The sequence below is a fragment of the Vulpes lagopus genome, chromosome 23 (assembly GCF_018345385.1).
Source record: "Vulpes lagopus strain Blue_001 chromosome 23, ASM1834538v1, whole genome shotgun sequence".
Classification (NCBI taxonomy): Eukaryota; Metazoa; Chordata; class Mammalia; order Carnivora; family Canidae; genus Vulpes; species Vulpes lagopus.
Genome location: NC_054846.1, coordinates 126,520 through 147,769, shown reverse-complemented (window position 1 = coordinate 147,769; position 21,250 = coordinate 126,520).

Below are 21,250 nucleotides of genomic sequence, written 5' to 3'. Positions count from 1 at the left end.
GTATTACCCTAAAATCCACAAATTAAACAGAGCTTTGAATCCTCTGAGGACTCGGTTTACATTCCCTTTCACATGTTCACTTATAAGGCACAAGGGCAACTCTAAATCCTTGCTGAAGACTGATAAAGGCTCCACATGTTTCATTCTCGTTGTGAACATTCTTTCTTTCCCCAAATATAAACTTAAGAGCAAAAAACTAGATTCTGGGGATGCCTGGATGGCTCAATCCAGTTAAGCATCTGCCTTTGGCTGCAGTCATGATCCCAAGATCCTGGGATTGAGCCCCAGGTCAGGCTCCCTGCTCAGCGAGGAGTCTGCTTCTCCCTCTCCTCCTTGCTCGTGCCTTCTCCCACGATCTCTGTCACTATCCTTCTCTCTCTCTCTCTCTCTCAAATAAATAAATAAAATAAAATAAAAAAACCTGGATTCTGATGTTGTAGAAAAAAATACTGTAGGAGCAACATTGTTAACCAAAATATGTTGAAAAGAAAAGGCAAGTTATAGGGATTTATATTTAAACGAAATACATTACATTTACTACCGAAAGTAAGTATTTGTTTGATGTTGAATATTCTTGAATAAATTCCAAACTCCATTATCAGAAATGGCAAGTGTTCTGACAGCACATTTAAATTTAATTATGGGGCACTTGGGTGGCTCAGTGGTTGAGTGCCTGCCTTTGGCTCAAGGCGTGATCTTGGGATCCTGGGATCGAGTCCCACATCGGGACTCCCTGCAGGGAGCCTGCTTCTCCCTCTGCTTGTGTCTTTGCTTTTCTCTGTGTCTCTCATGAATAAATAAATAAAATATTTTTAAAAATAAATTTAATTACAATTTTATTTTATTCTATTCTAGTAAGCAGACTTAACTTGAGATCTACCCTCCTAAATATTTCTTAAAAAAATTAAAATTAAAATTAAAAATAAAAAGATTTATCTATTTGAGAGAGAGAGAGAGAGAGAGCATGTGATTGCGTGTGCATGTGTGTGGCGGGGCTGGCCAGAAAGAGAAGGAAAAAATTTCAGGCAGATTCCCCTCTGAGCATCAAGTTCCATTCGGGGCTTGATCTCAAAACCCTCAGGTGAAATCAAGAGTCAGTCACTGAGCCGATTGATCCACCTAGACGCCATTCTCTTAACAAGTTTTTTAAGTTCACAATACCATATTTTTAATCAAATTCTAATTCAAAAATTGTTTTGCCAAAATATTCTTTGGCCAAAGCTAGTGAGCAATTTGACAAACTTAAGCAACAATAAATTAAACTCATTTTTAAAATAAGCCCTCCCTCTTCTCCTCTGGTTGCCCACCTATACAGGGCACGCCGTATCTAAGAAGAAAAGTAGGCTCTGTCCTGATAAAGACAATGCAGACTTAGCCTAGATCCCTCACAAAATGACACTCGGGAGGATTTTTAGGCTTAACTGGATATTGCAGAGAGCAGGTGCCAACCTTTTCTGATTTATGACACCTTGTTAGGAATTGATGAAGTCCTTAGTAAGAGACTCTTCAGAGATCTCATACCTAAGCAGGTCTTCTGGAACCTAAGGAATGCTCTTCAATAACCTCCTTCCTTTGGGATCTGTATTTAGTTTTGTGGGGCTGCCACAGCAAAGTACCGTGAATGGGTGGCTTAGAACACCGGAAACTTATCTTATTCTTAAAGCCTAGAAATCTGATATCAAGGTGTTGGCAGGATCATAGTCCCTCTGAAACCTATAGAAAAAAGTCCTTTTCTTGCATCTTCCTAGATTCTGGTGTTTGCCAGCAATCCCTGGCATTCCTTGGCTTGTCGATGAATTCCTCCAATCTCTGCCTCTGTTGTCACATGGTGGTCTTCTTATTGGTTGGATTGGATTGGTAACTAGAAGGCCCATACATTTAGGAATTCCACCTCTGATACAAGACTTCCTTCTGCAGTAAACACACATGACAATATATTGCAAGGGACTCAAATACTATACTCACCAATAGATTGAGGCTATCTTCCTACAGCTTCTTCCCAAAAAGCCCCTTTATGATTTTCAACCAGAATTTGCCTATTGGAAGATATATCAGAAAAAAATTGTTCTTGAACCTCATTAGACACAGGTACCTTGTCAGGTATTATTAACAAGAGTAGCAGTGAAGTAGAAGCAAGTCAAACCTTGGGTTTCACATTTCAGAACTAAAGAAGCAATCAGCTGATGGCAAGAAGAAGGAGAAGGAAGGAGAAGAAGAAGATGGAGGAGGAGGGAAAGGAGGAGGAGGGGAGGAGGAGAAAAGAAGTGAAGCAATCCAAATTTCACATAATTAAAAGGTTACACCAACAAGGAACCTCAATCTGAGGATTTTCAGAGATCCCCTAAAAAACAGTTGATCTTCAGAAGTAGACCACTGACCCAAGGCCTTTGGGATAAGCTGATGAGCTCAGATGGTTGGTACATTGACCCAAGTTGTTGGACTGGAGCACCTGAATAATTCCTGTTTTGCTTTCCATTGCTTCCTTATAATCATTCTCATTTTCTATAGATCCCTGGTTGTCACCCATTCAAAATGGTCCCTTTTCTCTTTTTTCCTTTATGACAATTGTTAGATGGAAACACAGCCATCCTAAAAGTAGTCACTGCTTCCCATCTTATTGACTGCTGGACATTCCATTCATCATTCTATCCCCATGACTACTGATACATTCTGTTTTCATCAAATGGGATCATAGGGAATTAGAACCAATGACATTTCCACTTACACTTAAACATGGGCAAATGACCTTAAACAAATTTACCTGTTACCTTGCTATGTGCTTCTCTCCTAGAAAAAAAAAAATATTATTGCAATCTACTGATAAAAACCACGGTTATTCTACAGTTGAACTCAACAACATTCATAGGGTGGTGCACCAAGTACTTGTCACCATAAGACACGAAATCGAGATCCAAATATGTAAGACAACTAACGTAAGGCCTTGGATCTGACCTTCTGTCAAGAAACTTTCCTTTTTCCCCCAGCTCCCCATGTGCCCCTGCTGGATACTACTTTCTCTGCATCCAGGATGCCTGGTCGCATTTGCCTCAGCTAGCCCCACACACGCTGTAAGACCAGCACTCTGAGACTTGCCTTTGTATAGGGCCCTCATTCTATAAATCATCAAGGCTCGAAATTCTGATTCGGATACAAGCTCCAAAGCCATGCCACCCTTAATTATTCAGGCATTCTACTTGGGGGAATTACTGACTCATAGCTTATGCGAACAATCAAATCAGTGTTCCCATCTACGGGAATCATAAAGATGGAAAAGCCTGTGAGAAACTTATCATTAACTTCGGCAGAAGTTACTGATGCTAACATCTCTGCTTTAGGTGGAACACAGATCAGTCTCAACTCACCGGTGCAAGTACTGGAGGACACCATTGCTCTGGATTTCTTGTGAGCTAGTCATGGTGGCATCTGTGCCGTTGCTAATTCTCGCTCTACTTGTATCAGTGATAGGACACAGCAGAGCAGGTTAGACATCACCATGATGAAAAAGCTACTTGTCTCTGTAAGGCTGGTCCTCATGGTCCAAACATTCGTTCTTGGCCTAGGTTGGACAACTGGAATTCCTGTTTCCGTGTATTTTGTAGGAACTCTTATTTGTTCCCGTTTCTGTCACAATGGTCATCATGTTGCTCCATTGCATTCTGCCCAGAACATCCAATCTCTCATCAGATGATTGCCCCGATGATGCAATGAAAAGGTCAAGACAACCTTGCTGGATGGTTGAATATGACGGTGACTTAACAATTCATGAGCAGTGAAGATTGGCTCTGTAGCCTCCCATTTATTGGTTAACCTCTTACAGGTAAGGCACCGACCAAAAAGGGAGAAGAGAGCCTAGACGTACAGAGAGTGGCCAGGCCATACCTTACATGACGATGGGGCTCTGGCCACATCTGCAGCAAACAGCCTGGAAGCCAAACCACAATTTCTGTAACAACCATTTTGGGAAGTCAACGTACAACTCCTCCAGTGAGCAGGCTTCTTGCTTCCTTACTTTTTGCTTCTGCTTCCAGCTCAGGGCAGATCTGATATTTGGACAGCTAGATAGGCTCCCCACCAAAATTGGGTCTGATGCCCAGCTTTTAGGTTTCCCTCTCCAGCTTCCCAATGCCAGCAACCTCTAATCAGATAATACCTGAAGCCTTCCACATTGTTTTTACTTCCATAACATAGTAAACTCTGAATAAATAGCCTTGTTTGTTCTGATCTCAGCAGTCTTTGCTTATTTTTACAGTTTTCACTCTATGGCAGCTTTGTTTTAGAACATCTACAATAATAGGCATAAGGGTAGTAAGATTATACAGTCAGTCTCAGACATGCAAGGCAACTGTGAGGATAGGAGGGAAGGGACTTTTGTTAAAATGAAGGAAAAGTGGTTTCTGAAAAATTGCCTGGAAATCTGGAAAATATAAAAGGGAAGAAAGTAAGTGATTTGTTTGACTTTGTAAAATGACTTGATGGGCTGAATGGAGTCCTTATTTTTTACAATAAGAAAAGAAAGGGGAAAAATATCCAGTGCTTTGTATTTGAGAGCAACCTCTTTATCCAGGTTCTAAAAGCACTTTGCAAAAGTCATCTGGTGCTAAGTATTATAAATCCTTTTTCAAAAATGAGAAGTTCAAGCACTGTTGATTTTTCCAAGAGAGTGGAATAAGGATTTTGTACTTTTCTATTAAATATTCTAATAATTATTCAAGTAACATATTATTCCATAAACTAGTCTGAGTGGCAGATTTTTACATATTATGTATTCTGTGTAAACTCCTAACAATTAAAAAAAATAAACAGTTTTTTACTTTTAAATTTAATTTATTTCTCCCTACTATGTTCAGCTAGCTGGCACTGAAATTACATATTTAAATAGAGTGATTTCATGGCTTGAAGTAATCCTCACACTTCACATGTACTCTGTCGACAGCACTTTCTATCATCTTGAATTTGCTCGCCTTGCCTTGATTCTATAAATAAGGGAAAAAACCGCATTGCTTTAATCTCCATTTTTCTGCTGTAGTCTGGAAGAGTGCTTTATTATTATGAATGTGGCCTGTAAATCTAAATCTTTGAAGCAAGGTTTATTGCTTTCAATTCCATCCGAATGGTATGGAAAAAATGATTTAGGTATATAAAATGCAAGTTTCTATAATTTTTAAATCACAATTTACTACTAATATAGTGATTCTTAATTCTGTAGAGGGCCTCCAATGTTATCTGAAAATTTCCAAAAGGTTAATATTAAAAGCAACAGCAGGTGTACGACAAGGGTGGTTTCTTTTGGCAGAGAGATGGGTATTGCAATAAAATACCCACAAGGCTTTGTAGTTGCAGTGAGGTTGGCAAAGAACCTACTGAACTGTGCAAGTGCTCTTCCCTTCGCAGCCTTGGTTTCCTCGCTGCCAAAGTTACAATAGGAAACTGGGCTTTGGAGATTGCTACTGATTTGCTGAATATTATACACCAGTTCAATCTGGTTTTTTTTTTTTCTTTCTTTTTTTTTTTGGACTCTGGTTTCCTGTCTGTTATATTTGTTGCTGCTATCTTCCTTACGGGGATGATGTAAGAATTAATTACCCAAGTGACTGTACTGTCAAGGCTAAGCGCATCACCTTGGTCATGATTTCTTTCCTGTAATCTCTGCATACTCCTATATTCTTCGTAAGGATTTCATTTCCCTTTTGCTTTACCTTCTCTCAATAATTGCAGGGTTACCCTCCCACTTTTTTTAGTCATACTTTTCTTTCTTTTTTTTTTTTTACTCATACTTATCAAGGGTAGCATATGACATGTAGATATATGAGACCCTTTCCTTTATAGGTCTTTGAATGTGAAGCGTAAGACATGATCTCCTGCTTTTTGATAATTCCTCACAACAGCAAGAAACTATCTAATCTTCTAGCCCTAATACAACAGAACTGTTTTTATCCACATATTTTATCTATGTATGTAAAAAATACTTGTGGACCATTTGTCATATGTCATATGCATGTCAGTGTGTGACATATGGTAAGTGGGACATATATATAGTCATACATATATCCAGGATGGCAGCTGGGATCCCCTTTCCTTTACATTTAAGGAAAATTGCCCAAATATCGTACATCACAGAGAAGCCCATCACCCTTGGCAAGGTTTCATTGTTGTTGTTTTATCTTCCATGGGCTTACATCCTCATGGTCTCTTCACTCCAGTTTCCTGGTGATCTCAATGACTTAATTTTCCTTGTGTGTCACCTTCCACTGCTGTTCTGCTTTCTATGTCCTGAACGTATCCAGATGTGGGGTTCAGCACCCTTTCCTTGATTTCTTTTAAAATACAGGCGTTCGTGCATTAGTGTACTTTATTTAGGTTTGGGGTCATATGGTGACAAAGAGGAAGTAATTAAATGTGAATATTACCATACTCTCTTCTTAGAATCTCTTCGGTTACCTTCATTACCGGCAGTGGCCAATTTCCTTCCACTGGCCCCTGTGTGTGTTGGGCCTTTGCTCTCTCAATAGTCTCCTTGCATTTCCCCACTGATCTCCTTCCAATCTCCCCAATTTCTGCCCATTTTAAATGCAAAGTGATTTTATTCTCTCTTAGTTTCACTGGACCATTCCAAATCACCCTCTGGAAGTCACAGCCGTGGTGGACCGTGAAGCTCTTTCGTTAACTAGAAGATGCTCTAGAGAAACGAAGTCACTCCCTCAGGGACAGAAGTGTCTGCAATTGGTTTTTGTTTTAAAAAGCAGTGTAGTTTTCAATTCCCTTGCATATGTGAACAATATACTCTATTGTGATGGGATTTGCTCTAGAGATCTGGACAGAGGGTGGTAAAATTTTTCAGTGGGTATCCCTGGGAAAGGCAAAACAGCTTCACAGAGATGGGATTTGAAATAATTTTAAAGCCCACAAGTGAATTTACCAGTCAGAAAATTGGTGAAAAGGACAAGAGAATCATTTATCCTGGGTTGTTCTATAAATATTGGTATAATTAGGGGAATCTATTACCTATAATTAGTAAGTGTTAGAAATAATTTTTTCACTCCATTTATTTATTTGTTTACTTATTTTTAAATATTTATTTATTTATTTGAGAGGGAGGGGGGGACAAGCAGGGAAGGGTGGGAGAGGGAGAGAGAATCTCAAGCAGGCTCAACACAGTGCGGAGCCGGATGCAGGGCTTGATCCCAGGATGGTGAGATCATGACCTGAGCCGGAACCCAGAGCTGGTCAGTTAAGTGGCTGAGCCACCCAGGCACCCCGGCCCCTCATATTTAAAAATATGTTGTTATCCTTTCTCAACCTGCTATCATGTGACCTCTTCAAATCCTCACTCTCATTGACTCTGATATTTGTTATTTCAACCTTCTGCTCGCCTTGGGTCTCTTCCCTGTCTTGACCTGCCTTCCGGCTCAATGCTCTGCTGTTTCAGCTGTGTTCTCCTTACAGGTTTGACTATGTCACCGTCTTCCCCAGTTAATGTTACGCAACTTGTCAGTTCTGAATTCTGAATAATCCCATGTTTTTCCTTTTGCTCCTGCTCCTTTGTTGCTATCTCCAGAGGAAATTATCAAATGAGAACTGAAACTAGAACAATTTTCTGTTCCTATGCAAAACAGTAACTGGGTATACGTTCCTGTCCCAGTGGTTAATGACTCCGAGAACAAGCACAGAATAGCTTAGCTCCTTGTTCCAGGAAATATTTGCTTCTGAGAAAGAAGACTAACAGGTTGACCATAAACATTTGCTTCAAGATCCTTGCTGCACTGAGTAGATGTTCCCAAGCTATTATATCATGACTCTGTATAATCCCAACCTTCCTAAAAATCACCCAGCCTGGTTCTAAATCCTATAAATATCCTCCTCTGACCTCTCTCTGCCACATGCTGCTAAGATTCCATCAAGGTGCTCTTCTTTCTTCCTAAAGTCTAATACACTTAGGTCTCTTAATAAAGACATGCCCTGGTGCTTGTCGGGGAGCCACCAGAAGCCAGTCCCATTTGCTGTATTACAGCTTTGTGCTATGGTTTCAGCTGCATCTCCTCCACTGTCCAGAAGTACTTTCATTCATCTGTGATTGTTTCTGAAGCTCCCCCCCTCCCACCAATAGCAGCCCTCCGTCCTACAGTCTCAGCCAGGGACCTAATTCCGTCTACTCTGTCCCTACAAAGATAGGAAGTGAACTATGAGAACAGTTTCAATGTCTTCTTTCTGAGAACTCTCTCTTCCATTGGTTTCTATGGCCCCTGTGGGCTTCATCTCACTGCTACTTACTCATCTTTTGCTATTTCCCCCTGAAACAAGAGTGTCTCACAAGGTTGTTTTGTCTTTTTATTCTCTCTTTGAGGCCAAGTTCATTCCGCTTCATAGCTTCAACAATGATCTCTATGCAGATAGTTTTACTAATCTGCTTTTCTAGCTCTGACCTCTTGTATGAACCTCAGACATAAAACCATGACAAGAATGAATCTCTATTTCAACACAACTCACAATCTTTCCCTTTCCCACTTCTCCTATATTTCCCATCTCAGTTAATGGACTTCCTGATGACCATTCTCTGACAAGGAAAACAAACCATTAAAAAATAATAAACGAATGTCTAGTTGTGGCAAGGTTTTTAAAAAAGATTTTATTTTTTTATTTATTTGTTAGTTTATTTATTTATTTATTCGTTTGGGCGAGGAGGAGCAGGGGGGAAAGGAGAGGAGAGAGAATCTCCCAAGTAGACCCTACGCTGAGCACGGGGTCTGACACAAGGCTCGATCCCAGGACACGGTGATCATGACCGAAACCAAGAGTCGGGTGCTCATCAGACGGAACCACCCAGGTGCCCTTCGTGGCAAGACTTTGGCTAAGTGGAGCTCACTTTATTTTTCCTGGCAAATATAAAATGAACTTGCAGATTTTCTTGCTCTGTCATTCAGGCGTGCAAAGAAAATAGAGTTTCTTTATTTTCTATTTTGGATCAGAAGGAACGAGATATATGTGCCTAAACTCTGCAGGAGCGGTAAAAGCCGACGTGGCCCTGTTCACAGGTCACAGATGTCTACCGATCCTCCTACAGTCTCTTCCCCAGTCTTCCCATCGACGAGGTACATCAGAGCAGTAACGAGCTGTAGTCTCAAGCTCCCTATATTCTCAGCTATGATTCAAATAGCTGCCCACATCCCTCACCTCTGAGTGGTTCCCGACTTGAGGGCTGAGAAAGGTGGATTTTACTTACATCCCATGAGCTAGGAGCACACAACACAGTGACAATATCCCTCATAAGCACAGTCTTCCAATATCCCATACTTTTCTCAGCTTCTATAACCTCTTATTTTATAAGCTAAAGCTAATGGTGACTTAAAGTTCACAAAACTGGGTTTCAGGATTGCCTTTTTAGCCTTAATGGTGGTACATGGTGAAGGTGGCACATAGTATTTATTGTTTTCAGGACCTCAGCTAAAATTAAGACTAAAAATTTCTATTTTAACATATAACCCTATATTTCTCAGATCTTGCCAGGCTACATATTCAAAGTGGTATCAACCTACATTTTTTTTTCTGGCTGTAGAACCCATCAGTATTTATCACCACTGTTATGGATACTGTGATATTGTGGTTTATAATAAGAAATATATGTTTGGTCTTCATCCTCATTCCCAAGTGATGACAGCCATAGAGGTATCTTTGTTATGTTAATGAGGTGATTTGAGGGACTGGCTTGGGGTTGGGGGCTGGTTGCCAGGAGAACCAAAACAGAGATTACAAATTTGGATATTTCAGCACCCCCTCCCCCACCTCCAGGGAGGGAAGAGGAGCGACAGGTTGAAACAATCACCAGTGGGCAGTGAGTTACATCTATTATACCTCTGTAATGAAGCTTCCACAAACCCCAAAGAATAGAGTTCAGAAAGCTTTCGGGTTGGTGAACACAGAGATTTGAGGCGTGTCTCATCTGAAAAGGGCACGGAAGCCCTGAACTCCCTTCCCTACACTTTGCCTGGCGCATCTTTTCCATCTGACTGTTCCTGAGCTGTGTTCTTTTATAATAAGCTAGGGACCTAGTAAAAATAAAATGTTTTCTGGGTTCTGTGAGCCAATCTAACAAATTAATCCAATGCTAGGAGGGGGACACTGGAACATATAGGGGTGCATCAGAAGCACAGGTAAAGAGCCCAGGTCTGTGATTGGTACCCGAGGTGAAGGGGAGTCTTATGGGACCGAATCCTTCAACTGTAGAATCTGATGCTATATGTGGGTAGATAGTATCAGAATGGAATTGAATTGATGGACCTGCAGCTGGCGTTGGAGAATTGCCTGGTGGTAGGGGGAAAAATATTGGAACTGAGTGTCAGACTCTTGGATACAAAAGAGAGACCTAGATCACACTGGCTTGCCGAAATATAGAATTTATCGACTCAAAGGATGGGATAATCCACAAGGAGGAGTAGCAGGATCTGAGTACTGAAATGAAGAAGTAGACAGGACTTGTTCTCTATTTCTTTCTTTTTTTTTTTTTTTTTAATTTGATCTCTTGGGTTGAAGTATAATTTTTTTTAAAATACTCTTTAAAAATGACTCTTGGGTGAGTATAAAATAAACCATGAGTTAAAAATTTTACTTAAATTGCTAATGAGAGAAACAAAGATATTAAAACTGGCCCAAACATCATTTGAGAAGCTAGACATTTAAGGGCAATTCAATAGAGGCGTACTAAAATAAGATTGCTGGAGGGACACATAAGCTGGTTAATAGCCAACAAGGCAATGAACTGAAATGTTTAGGATGATCTGTTCCGCTGGACAGACATCATTTGCATCTCTACCAGACAAATATCTACAGGTTAGCACAGGACTCACTACTTCTGGGTCTTTAATCAATTAAAAAGAGTGAGTCAGACTAATTTCATTTCCCTAGATAGGCTTTGGGAGGGCTTGACCCCTGAAAGGACGTGTTCCCTAACCTTTGGCCTTACCTCCACGTTTTCAGAATTCTCCACAACACTGAGCTCTCCTTCCTCTGTGTTTCTTTCTTTCTCAGGCAGGCTTTTTGCCATGTATCAATCTCTGGCAGTTCCAGGCTTCCATTTTCCTCATCATTTGCAACCTCAGAATGTCTCTTTTCCAAAAATTTGGAAAATATTTGGAAAAAATATTTCCAAAAAATAAAAGTCCTGTACTTTCATTTCATGGCCTGGCCTTGGTTATGCGCCAGTCCATAACATACTCACCACAGCCAAAAGGATGGAATATATCAATTAGCCTTTTCTGGGACTCATGCCCACCCCCTGGAGCTGGGAAGGGGATCAATTGTATTCAAACTACTAAGACTGAGAGTGAGGTATGGGTGGTTTCCGGAAGAAAAATTAGATTCTCTTACTGGAAGAAGGGCATGTGCACGTTGTGCAGTTGAAAGCAGCATTTGTGCTCTAGGTTTGTGCTCAGTCAGGCCCTCTAGCCTCTGCAAAGTCCTTCAGAGGCCAGTGGGCACCCTCGGAGCTGTCTCCTGACGGTTTCAGAACTACTGTGCTCATGCCAGGACCCACCGAGTGCTGGGGCCATTTGCTGGGCAGTGCCAGGATGGTCTACGTGGTACACCGATTGCTCCGTGTCTGTGGGCATCCCACCCTCTCCGTGCTGCTGTGCTTCCTCCAGCCGCCAATGCGACAACAATCGAAAGGCCGAGATTCTGCTTCGGGTATAGATGTTGAAAATGCCCACGTTCCCTTGGTGACACAGTTTGTTGGAAGGTCACGAAACACTCTATTTTGACTCCATATTTTTTAGAGTTTTTTTTTTTTTTTTTTTTTTTAGTGAAACCAGTCTTTCGTGTTTTAGTAATTTATTATTGCTTAATTAGTTAGTCCTCATTGAACTTAGACATACACTTAGAAGACAGGTAAGAATGATGAACACTGTCACACTTTCAAAATAACCACTTTCTGCCAACTGAGGCTCTGCTGCCAATCAGGCTTCTGGAGCCTAGCTTCGCCTTCCTCAGGAATGAGTTCTTCCGAGAAGCACGTGGGCCTTCCTGCACCAGCCAGCAGGCTGGCTGCCACCGTAGTGTGCTGAGCATGCCCAGACGTGTCCCTGTATCCTTGGCCTCAAGCTGAGAGCCCAGCTTCCAGTAACAGAGTCATCGAATATCACAACAAAAAGAAGCTTACGTATTCAGTAATAGGATGTAGTAACCAAGGTTGGGAGAGGTACAATAACTCGCCCAAGGTCATCCAGCTTGTTAGTGACAGAACCAAGACGGGTCCCAGACCCCCGACCCCTTGACAAGTGCTCCTTCTGCTCAGGTTTCTGCCTCTTCTTACAGACAGTAATATCCCGAAATTAGAATATTGGGTGGAGAAGATTACTTCCTGGTTTATAATCAAGGAACACTATACTCCATACATTAAAAAAATTTTTTAAAAATGTCAGCAGAATTTAATTCACAACTATCCTTTACACATAGGATGTCTGTTAATCCTAGAGGATGATTTGCTGATTAAAAAACATTCCATAAAAGAAGAAAATATTTGCTCTCATCCCCCTCCCCCTTTTTTTTCATCTCTCAATTCCAATTACATTATGGGCTTTTCTAGTACTTGTCTTCAAATCCGAGATAAAGTTGGGCGGACCTGGAACAATCGCTTCCTTCATTATTAGTCCACACTAGTGGAAACCCTTGGTGAATTATGGGAGGGTTTGAATGGCTTTCCAAAAAGTAGCCAAAGAGAATGGGAGTCGTGAAGAGAAGCCCCCAAGCTTCCCCAGGTTAGAGTAACAAGAGCTAGTAGGAGATGTCTAAGTGGGTGACACGGAAGGCATCCCCGGGGGTCTGGGCACCCCAATATCATGCAGATTAGTTTCTGAGTCCCTGGGAGCACGCAGAAAGATGTCAGCAGCGGGCTTAGAAAGCTTGAGTGAACGAGGCTGAGGGCCTCAGCTGTAGATGCTAGAAGGGCCGTGATGGAGACTTGAGACCAGCAGGATGAGCTGCGCCTCAGTGGAGGCTGCAGAGGGCCCGGGAAGGCTCTTCCTGTCCCAACCCGGCCAGGCTCCTCTGAGCCCTCTCCAACTCCACCTCAGCTGTGGTCCTGCCCAGCTCCTGTTCACAAAGAGCCCTGCTGAGTCACCACCACCCCGACCCAGGGCATCTGATCAAGCTCCTTATTCCTTATTCTGATGTGTGCATCCTTGGCCGCCTCTTAGCAAGAATCCTGTTGGGTCAGTGTGGTAAGAATCCCCCATCCTCCGTGTGTCGTCTTAGTGATTTTCCCCCTCACCCTGTTCCTTGCCTAAAAATCCCCACTTGTCCTTAACTGCATTAGAACTTGAGCCCCGTCTCCCTTCCCTATTGCAAGCCCCTATTTCAATAGTCGAATAAAATCTCCCTTAACATTTTAGCAAGTGTCAGAGTAAGTTTTTCTGTAATGGGTTAGACGAGAGCACACAGACTCAAGGCTCGGCTCCTGCCCCCCACTGGTCCTGGGACGCTGCATAAGCTTTCCCCCAGGCCCGGATGCCACCTGGGAGTAAGGGAGGGAGTAAGAATCCCTGAGCTGAAGAGAGGCGAACCAAAAAGAACCTGAATAGTAAACCACAAGAACCAGGTTTTCTTGAAATTACACCATTAGGTATTTGTTTGCAGTGGAAATTGTGGTTGGTAAACCGCACTGAGGTATAGAAAAGTAAAGAAAACTGTGTGAGTTTTGGATATTGCAGCTGCTTTACTTCATCCGAGGACCATGTATTTCTGAAGAATACCACTTCTGGGATAATTGTTTTGATCCTGGAAAAATAAAATGTATCTTTTGCAGAGACTGAGTACTAGCTATCAGCAGAGCTGCTATTTGTTTTATCACATTAACCCCTGATACTGCAAAAAGAGTCCAGGGGGTGGCTCAAATTTAGTTATTCCTGGAAGTCCTACACGGTGTGCATTCCTTGCTCAATGAAAAGTGAGGCATTTATAGCCTCGGGTGTGCTGCTTCACCACATAATTTGCATGCACCTAATCAGTACCTTATTTTTCATTCTTCAAAATCTCCAATCCGAGTGAATACCCGTGCTTAGGAGCTCTCCAGCTAATACTTAGGAGGTCTCTCGCTCTTAGCCTAGCCCTGCAACATCTAGCAAGCCAGTGCTCAGCAGGCAGTACGTGGCAGGGTGACAAGTTGCCAAATCCAGAGAGACTTCTCCTCCCAGCACTGAGCACCTTACAGATCATTTCGCTTTTATGGTTTTTTTTTTTCCTAAAGATTTTGTTTGTTTGTTTATTTATTATTTATTTATTTATTTATTTATTTATTATTTATGTATTTATTTATTTGAAAGACAAAGAGAGAGGGAGTGTGTGAGAGCAAACAGAGGGAGGAGAAGAGAAGGGAGGAAGGGGGACAAGCAGACTCTGGGCTGAGGGGCTGAGCGGGAGCTGGAAGGAGGGCTCGATCTCAGGATCCTGAGATCGTGACCTGAGCCAAAACCAAGAGTCAGATGCTTAACTGATTAAGCCACCCAGGCACTGCTGCTTTTTTTTCTTGTTTCTAATAGAAGAGGGGGAAGGGGGAAATAGTAATGTACTTTGTTCCGTCAGGTTTAGTTTAGACTATGGTAGCACCTCAAAAAATTAAGGCGTGAAATGACGTATAATAAACATATATTTATTACCATCCTTTACAAATTGTGGGATGCTAGCTCTCTGGTAACCTACCCTAATTCTGGGACATTCTGTATGCAGTTTGTCAGTGTATATTTATAGTCACAAGAGCTTTTTCTTTGGAAACAGGCCCCTTTGTGCTGGTATCTGAAAGAAAAAAATGAGAGTTTAATTTGGGTGTATTTAAAAATAATCTGCTGAATCAACACATTCAGAACAATGCGTTACCAACCATTCTTTTCTTTGCTTTATTCTCTACACACAGTCACGTAACCCAGGGAAAATCTAAGGCCGGGGTTTTGCCCTCCACTTCAGATGAAAACTCAAAAACAAGCCCCTTACTCTGGTGTGAGATTGAACTAAATACCCATAAAATCCCTTCCAAATCTGAGACTCACTCAAATAATTTAGGCTTCTACATTCTATTGGGCATCAATTATTTGAATGATTCGTTTGATAATGTTTTAAGGTGTATACATCATCCATCACCCAAGGTCAAAGTCACCATCTCACTTGTAGTTTCCTTGAGCTGAATGAACTAGATTTCCCGTAATTCATCTACCATGAAGCTTGGAGATGGCGTTGGAATTCTATCAATCATCAGACTATCGTTATCCTTCTAGACCATTCTCTTTCATCCTTCAAGCAAAACCCTTCCCTCTCTTGAATCTCCTCCACTCAGACTTTATCACCTTTTTGGGTGTCATTCAAATCTGCTCACTCCTGGTTTTTCTTGGCGGTCGCAGTCTTTCCATGTTGTCCCCCCAAATCCTCATCATGGGTGACTTCAGGGCTGATTTAATTTCACACCAGAAATATCGAAGAGGAGAGAAGCAGCTGTAAAAAAGACAAAACAAAAACCCCACAAAAATCCCAACTATCCAGACGGGCGCAAAGCAGCACCCAGGCTTCCAGACCTGGATTTGGCCCAAAGACAGGCTGATGGCTCTCTCTGCTGCGAGCGAAGGCGAAGTTCTACGAGCACCTGCGGCGAGAGTATGTGAGGCAGCGGCTCTTCAGACCACGTCTGATGGAAAGCCAGTTGGAAAATCTCGAGGTCCGCTCTCCTGTGACACCTCGCATGCCGCAAAGCTCTGACGCCGTACAGGAGGCCGCTCAGAGGGAGCTTGGAGAAAAACCTTGGGGGTACCACACCCCACAAACTTTTCGCTCTTAACGAGGTGGGATATATTTTGGGGTCTGTGTACCTGCACCGATGGCTCCAGTAAGTCGCAACGACTATGAAGATCAGAAACCTCCGGGTGTTCAAAAAATTGATGAGCTCAAGGCTGGCAGAATTCTGAAAGCCTGGGCCCAGGCGTGGAGGCGTCTCTCTGGGCAGGCTGGGGGTCTTGCCGACCAACCACCCAAAGGACCCGGCTTTGGGGTGCAAGCAGGTCTCTAACGTCCGTTCCGCTGCAAATATGTCACTGGACAAATAAAATATGAGTCTCCTAGTGAAGAAAGGAAGACTCTGGCCTCTGACATCGTGACCGGCCGCCTGATCCCGTCGTCAGCTCCTCCCCCCACCGCCCCCACAATGACTTCATTTTCTTCCCTGTCCCGATCTTAGTGACGATTGCATCCACTGCAAGGAATAGAAAATCCAACCAGCGGTTTAGTTAAATAAACAGGTGCTTATTGTTCTCCGGAGGTACAGAGGCTCCGTACGGAACCTCTAGGGCGGCCACGACCCAGTCCCACAGACCCCATGTCCTAAAGGGAACTACTGTCTGGGGGTCCTGGGGGCGAGGGGCCCACGGTCGGTGTCCGCGGGGCTGGTGCCTCTGAGGGGAGCGAGGAAGACTCTGCTCCACGCCTGGGCCCTGGCTTTCGGGAGCTGCGACTGGGTCTCCGGGTCTGTCCCCTCGTGACCTCCACGCCGATGCTGGCCTGCGCACAGGAGCCACGGGCAGGTGGCGAGGCTTTGCTTGGGTACTTGTTACCTGCGTCTTCCCTTCAGGGAAGCTTTAATTTTTTTTTTTATAAGATGTTGTGTATTTATTCCTGAGAGACGCAGAGAGAGGCAGAGATTAGATTAGACAATCTAATTAGTCGATTATAGATTCAGGACCTTCCTTTATCCCTGTTTTTATTTTTAACCCCCCTTTTTGCTGGTATGGAGGGCTTATTGCTCAACAGAGGTCACTACCCTTATCCTCACATTTTTAATGTTTTGTGATGAAAGCACCGGTATCAATCGAAAGTCCCTTTAATTTCCTGAGCATATTTTAGATTAAAGCCTCATTTAATGTTTCATGATTCGGGACGACGTGAAACACCCCCGTGTCTCTTTCCCTTCCAGGGACCTTTTGCTCCGGTGGCCGCAGCACATCAAGGGCACCTCGGGCTGCACGTGCCTGGGGTCCGCAGTGGCCCTGGTGGCTTAGGCACAGCAAGGCTTCCGCAAGCACCAAGCACCCCGAAAACAGCTCCATCACGTCTTTGCACATTCCATGCACAATAGGGTGTGAGGTGGCCTCTCCTCGGAAACAGGAGAAGGGGGTCCCCGGGGGCTCAGCGGTGGAGCGTCTGCCCTCGGCCCAGGCTGTGACCCCGGGTCCTGGGATCGAGCCCTGCATTGGGCTCCCCGCATGGGGCCTGCCTCTCCCCCTGCCCCGGCCTCTGCCTCTCTCTGTGTCTCTTGTGAAGTAAAAAACATAAAAAGAAAAGCAAGGAAGCCTGCGCCGAGGTCAGCAGACCCGAGTGCCCCCCGTCCGCGTGGGGAGGCCCTCCTGGCGGCGTCCCCACCTCGCGGCTGACCCACCTTGCTCAGCTCCCGGGGGACACCCACTTGTCCCCGGGGGACTCCGTGTCGCTGTGGCTGCCGAACGAGCACACGCGAGGGCTTCGACGGCGGCCTGCTCCTCCCCAGACCAGGGTCGCCCCACAGAGGCCGTGGAACAGTTTGGGGGGCCCTAAAGCAGAGCCGACGGTCAGCCCTGGACCCGGGGTCACGGAGGGTGCCCGGGGGGACGTGGTCGAGGGGACCCGGGGTGGCCCTGCCTGGCCTGGCCCGGTCGCCCTGCCTTGCGCTGACACCTGGTGGCCGGGAGCGCGGCTGGCGCCCTGCAGGCCCGGTTGCATGGAGGCTGCTCGGCCCAGGACAGGCCACAGATGACCCGTTCTCCTCTGTCGCACAGTTGGTGCCGGCCTGCACCTGACGGCGCTTAGCAGAGTCTTTAAAAATACTCGAAGAGCTTTGACCTGTCATTACTTTTAAAAATGTATCTCCAAGAAACCCGCGGAGAGATTTATGCATGAGCTGGTTCCTCAAAGTGTGATTTATAATAGTGAGTTTGGAATTAACCCAAAAGTTCAAGAATGAGCATTGCTAAACTTAGAATATTCCATTACTCACAGTCAGAGGCAGATTGAATGACCTGGGAAAGTGACTGATACGCCGCGAAGAGCACAAAGCCAATTAAAAAACAAGTAAACCTTGCTAACCCTGGTTTTAGTTCTCTGTGTATTTCTTCCTTGCAAAAGCATGAACATGTGGTACTTTGGAGGCAGAAAGGAGACAACATCTGGATATTTCCTCTACGGCGACCTACGAGGCAGAGTATCGGTACCAACTTTTTTCAAAGTACCGGCCCGTGAAGCTCTCTGTCCTGCGAACGTGCCCAGCAGACGCGCTCCTGTAGGAGGCCGGTGCAAGCTCCCGACACTCCCTTGGCCGAGCTGGCGTCGGGAATAATCCAGGGAGCTGCAGCGCGCAGCCACCACTACGTTTGCTAATAGGTCCTGTGGCTGAGACAAAAAACGCGTCATTTCTTGCATGACCCCGACTCATTTGTTCTCAGGCTTGTACTCTGCTTCCCAGACCTGTTGGTGGGGTGTGGAGAAGGCGCAACGGAAATCATCGCGCAGTGTGTGCAGTAACAGGCACAGCCCATTTCCTAAAGTGTTTTCAAGGCAGAGATTTGAGATTTTCCCTTGTACCCTGAATGGGCCTAAATAGATTGATCTGCTCGCTCAGCCCATAAAGAGATGGCTAAGGGGTCTCATGGTTTTCCTTAAATGGGGCTCAGGGCAGCTGCCCTGGGTCCGGGGAGTGGAGCGGAGCTACGGGAACCTGCCCAGTCTTCCTCTGGTGGGACTGCACACCTCACACTTGTCTGCCGAACACACTTGGACACGATTTCCGCATACAGTGGTCAGCTTGTCACTGTTGTCTACCCTGAGGGTACCAGGTGGCCACCCCAAGGGGAGGAAACTCCTTTCCAGAGCTCCCTGCTGGCTCAGTCAACACTTCGCAGTTAACCTCTTTTTCCATTCAGCCATTTGGTCAACACAACTTCGATGGCTACTACGGGACTAGCTGACGATTTTCACACTTGCAGGTAGTAACACCATTGCCGTAGACTGACAAGCAGGAATGCAGTTAACCCTCCAGCTGTAGCTGGAAATGTACCTCCTTATGGGTCTTTTATGGCAGAAATTCTGCTGAATTCCGGGTTGGGGCAGAGCTAACGATGCTGCTTCGTCATTTTCAAAGACATAAAAGTGCAATCTACGGGAATGCATTAATGTGCACAGACAAATTGACTGATTCATCTCACTATTAGCTTTTACCAGACTTTCAAGATGAGTGTGCACAGCAGACTATGGTCAAAGGGTTAGTAAAAAATTTTGGAGTCAGGGAATGCAGTGGTGAAGGACAAGCAAACATTTTTACTTTTTGTCCATGAGGACATCTGAGGGATGGCTACAGAGAGAAGTCTGGTGTGGCCTGGGTCCTAATCCCCTTGTGGACTAGCACGGAGCACATCCAGGCCTGGGGTCACGCAGTGCTACAGTGCAATATACTGAACAAGGTCCTTAGGGGTGTCTTTACAGCTGGGGTCTGGCCATCAGTCAAAATGTTTAGAGTGTCTGATGGGTGAAGTAAGAAAAAACAAATTCAATAAGTTTAAAGGTTGGGACACCTGGGGGCTCAGTTGGTTAAACGTCTAACTCTCGGTTTCAGCTTAGGTCATGATCTCAGGATCCTGAGATCGAGCCCCACGTCAGGCTCCACACTCAGGGGGGTATGGGTTTGAGATTCTCTCCCTCTCCCTCCCCCTCTCCACCCTGTTCCTACCCCTAGAGCTCTTTTTTCTCTCTCTTTGTCTCTCAAATAAATAAATAAAAATATTTTTAAAAGGTCAAAGGTAAAACCCCCAAATTAGAGAGAACCAAAAGTGTGAGGCAATTCAATGTAATGAGAAGCAAGGTTAGAAATAAAGTAGCTTGAAGCCAGTTGGATAAGTGCATGGGCTTGGGGGGTAATATCTTAAGTTGAAATAAAGATGTGGAAGATGAACCAACCCCAGGATTCAAATTCTTTCTCCTCTTCTCACTGTAGGGCACAAATTCTTTCTCTTTTTCCCACTAAAGGAACCTCACTGAGGCTTACTTTCCTTTTGTATGTCATGCTGATAGTTATCTCTATCTTGTGGGACAACGGTGAGGATTAAATGATCATAAAGCCATAAATCATTTACACTCGCATCTCTACGGACGGTTCTCCAGAATCTGGGCTGTTATTACTGAAACGAGGAAAGTCCTGGGTTGTGACCATGAAGAGAGCTTGCAGAAGGGGGATACTACAGCAGCACATGTGCGTTTTGGAACCAGACACGTTTCGGACAAGTCACTCAACCCTTCTCCTCGTTAGTGAAACAGAGGCAGTGCTGACCTCTTTGGTTTGCTGTGCAAGGGAAGTTCAGCCAAGCCTGTAAACTCACGCGCTGCTGCCTGTTGCAAGGTGATGCCTGTGCTAACTCAGGGCCTGTGGCCCGATTTCATTGGCCATTAGCTGTAGTGTGGATGGGCGTAAGCACCAAGGGTGACGTCGGCATCAGCACTTACACCTGCGGCACAGACCAACACTTGTGCTCATCTATGGCTTGGAAAACTTGATTTTCAGAGAGCCGCGTGACAATAAGCCAGAGCCACACAGATGGATCAGACACTGAAGACGGCCGAGGGTAAGATACTCTCTCATGACTGGGCCCCTTTCCTACTGCTCCACCTCGATGCGGTCTTCACATCCGCATGGGCTGCATGAGGATAACGGCAACGCCATATTATCAGGGTCACACTTAGCGAGGCCTTTCAGAAGTGTTAATAGTTTATTTCAAATTCCAGAAAAAGGGTGATTCTTATAAAAAAAAATGACTGGTGGAGACATACGATGTCTTCTTTTTGATGAAGATGCTATTTTTCATTTCTATTTATGTTTGGAAGTTCATGGCTTCAAAGGACTGGATTCACTGGAAAGAAATCATAGGCAAATATGATGAACAGTTTGCTGGAGACAAAAGTCTTTGTGGTGAATTAAGGGAAAGATGTTATGTCAGACATTAAATTCTAGAACCCTTGCCTCTGTGGAAGATGCACAGAACTCCACTTTCATGTTTCGAAGAAAATAGAAAATTATGAAGGGTGTGCCATTATAATACCTACCCTGGTTGAGGAAATTCCCTTCATCCTTTGGACATTTTCAAATATCCAGCTTGCATACCTTTTGTGGTCTTTGAGGGTTTACCTAAGCCATTGGCTTGGATATCGTCGGTGTCACGACAACCTTAAAAATAAATCATTGATCTCCAGTCCACATGTCATAGTTTAA